Source organism: Acanthisitta chloris, unplaced genomic scaffold, assembly GCF_000695815.1.
Source record: "Acanthisitta chloris isolate BGI_N310 unplaced genomic scaffold, ASM69581v1 scaffold9212, whole genome shotgun sequence".
Classification (NCBI taxonomy): Eukaryota; Metazoa; Chordata; class Aves; order Passeriformes; family Acanthisittidae; genus Acanthisitta; species Acanthisitta chloris.
Window position 1 is genome coordinate 118,397 of NW_008662665.1, and position 3,335 is coordinate 121,731.

Consider the following 3,335-nt stretch of genomic DNA (forward strand, 5'->3'; position numbering starts at 1 on the left):
CAACAGAGCTTGTAACCCTCTGACATACAGATTGACCTTAGGGGGAAGACAGAAAGAAGGATGTAATTGTGCCAATTAATCTGGAAAGGCATCTGCGAGACCAGTGTCTTTAAAGAAAGGCAGATAATGGTCTTGGTTAGACTAGAGTAAATCCAGAGCAAAAATCTAAATATGATCCTGTAGTTGCTGGTTATAATCTGAATCAGAATTTGGCCTGGAATTGATGAATCATCCTTGATAATTCTAGTAACCTCTCAAAGGCAAATTTAATGCCTGCAATTAATATCAAATATTACATGAAATAGCACATATTTTCAATTGTATAATTACAAAACCTAAAGAATTTACAATGTTGATTCACTACTTTTGCGTTTTGCTACAAAATCCACAATGTGTTTGGAGAAGGGATTTGTGTGGTGCTTATCAAGAAGGGATATGTAATATGTAGGGGTCTGATTAGTGTGTATATTCAAAGACTTGCTATATTCTACAGAGGAGTCAGGATATCAGAAAGCAAAGTAACTTGATCTCCAAAGCAGAAAGAAGACAATGAGGCATCTATAATTTTGATGTCTTTTACATTAAAATATTAGCAAGGCTGGGAAAGAAGAAAACTGTAGAGCAGAAGTACATTCTCCTTCCTGAGAAATGGGAGCACTTGTGAGTACTAGGGATCTCTACAGCTAGAAGTAAGAGGAGCTCTGATACACTGCTCCCTTTGTCCATGCCTCCTGTCCTACTGATGCAGAAATGAAGCCAAGCTGTTTGCTCATTTGTCCCATGAGAGGGGCTGCAAGCCAACGAGAGACATGCAGGATCTAGTCTGTGGCCTTTGTATGTACCTACACACTGAGGAATGTGAGTGGGTGCCTCTCATCCTCCCAGTCCCACTTCCTGATGCAGGATTTACTGGACTTATTGGAAGACACACTGACAGTAAAGCCGCCGTTAACACATAATTTAAATAATCCCTGATTAACTAGTGAAATGATAATTTTAGGAAGTATTGAGTGAATTGGAAAATGAGGAGTCCCACTGAAGCATAATATTGATTTGATGCCTTTTAATTTGTTAGAGATTGTAACCAGCAATTCTATTCACCTATTTACTCTTCCCAAGTTATTTATTATTGACCAGAAATTGGTCTGGATGTGAGCTGTTAACACAGAAGTGCCAGATACTGACCAGACCTGAATGGAGGAATGAGTGGTTGGACGTGAACCTAAGACAGATCTGAGTTGTCAAGGCCGTTTAGTTCCACATTTTCCAAGCCTCTCCATGTTAGAACTTGCACATTGCAGGTCCATGGAATAGTCTCTACATAAGTCTAATTGTTACTGTAAAATGTAATGTAAAATGTAAAACAGGACACAATGTCTGAGCCTTAGCCCCAAGTCATTTCCAACCCTCTGGCAGTAATGATAGCCATTGATGGAAATGTTAGAAAGAGAAGGCAGGGCAAAGAGCTTTTTTTCTTCTTCTTCTCTTACTTTGATATGATAGTAAGTTTTTCAATCAGAGACTATTCTATTTGGTGTAGAGAAAAGGTTTGTGAATCCTAGCTTTTTGGCTGCTTTTAGCATGATCACTTGTATTGGTTCACTTGCTTTGTGGGTAAGGGTTTCGAGACAAAGTGCTATAATCAAAATTTTCCCCTCACTGCATTGAGGATTAATCCTAGCTGCCCAAATTGGAGCCTACTGGAATGGTACAAGTCTTTTAGACTCAATAGCTACTGTCATTGTTTCTCTGACATTGCCAGACACAATGAGACATTAGGTCTGGATTTTAATCCATCTCTTTCCTTACAAAAAATGCAGTTGGGATATTTAAGCTCTGGTCCTGTAAATTCTGTTTCACATGAGCAATCTCACTGCAGATTAAAGACTAATCATAGAAGGATTTGGAGGATTGGGCCCTTTGATTTCTCTTCGTGTTAAGGCTCTATTTTATCTGGATCATCCTGTTGATTATCCTTCTCCATCTTTTGCATATGGCTTTAAGAATAATTAGAAGGAAATAAGATTTTCTGACTTAATCACTAACATGTGTACTTTGAAAAGTTACATTTTTACATGACAAAGAATGCATCATCCAAAAGCAAATATCTCCAAGGTATTTGGACTTGCTTCTAACTGACAGCCTGGACGTTATCACAACTGTGTGGCTGCTCTTTGTTCTGACTCACAGACACTGTGAATGTTTGATAAATGTTACCTTTTTAATTCTTGATAACATTATGAAAATGTTAAGAAATGTTACAGCAGATAACCTTTCTAGACCAAACAGCCACATTAACCATGTGAAGTTAATAACTGACTACAGGACATTTACTTAATTTACCTTTAAAAAAAGTTTTGCTCACACTACTCAAACTTTCCCTTCATTTTTATCTCTTTTTCTCCAAGGCCACAGATAAGTTTTTCCTCTTACTTACTTGCAGGTCAGCTTTCCATGACACTCAGGTCTGCCTACAACCAAAACCAAATATTTATGGGTATGTGGGTATGAAACACCATAATGATAAATGCATGATAATACACCAGAATGAAAGATTTCAAGACAACAGTGTTTGCTGTCTGAGCTAGACATTTACTTAGTCTGTGTAGACAGGAGCAGGTACTTTGATATAAATCAGATGAAGTGTTTTTGAATGAATAAGTCTATACTCTGAAGTATGACTTCAGGGATCAGGACATATGGGCACACAGGTGTCATTTTGCAATGAAAGCTGCTAATGCTTTCTGTGCATGTCTAAAAACACTTTGTTTCAAGGTTGTGCTTCTGAGGATATAGCTCTGCAGGTTTCTTTTAAAGAATGAAGTGCTAAATAATGGATTAAAGGCTAAAAAAGGATTTGAAAGGTCTTCACCGTATTTTTAGCACATTTCAGTTGTACTTTTTACTCCTCAGAAGCACACTTCAGACTGTATTTAAATCTGATGCATGTCATGGCATTGCATATTCTTAGAAGGATCAGATAGGCTTGGAAAATTTAATGTTTAACCTTCATCAATTATTACACAGAGCTTCTCATCTAACTAAGCAGATGCTTGATTTTAAGTATTTTAGTAGTCACTCCAGGTTTATTCTTAAAACACTTTGCCAAACCAAGGACATAGTGGAGTTTCATGCAATTCACAATAAGTACTGCAAAAAAATATAAATATATACTTTGTTTTCTGCACCGTAGTAAAGAATATAACTGCCAGAGTGTTTAAATTAAATCCTTTTACTGCCTGAAAATCTAAGTCGAAAGTCTCTTCCTCACTTTTGTTATTAATAAAAACAAAAATCAGGTCCTTTCTCTGACTATCACTCACAGGAATTCTCAT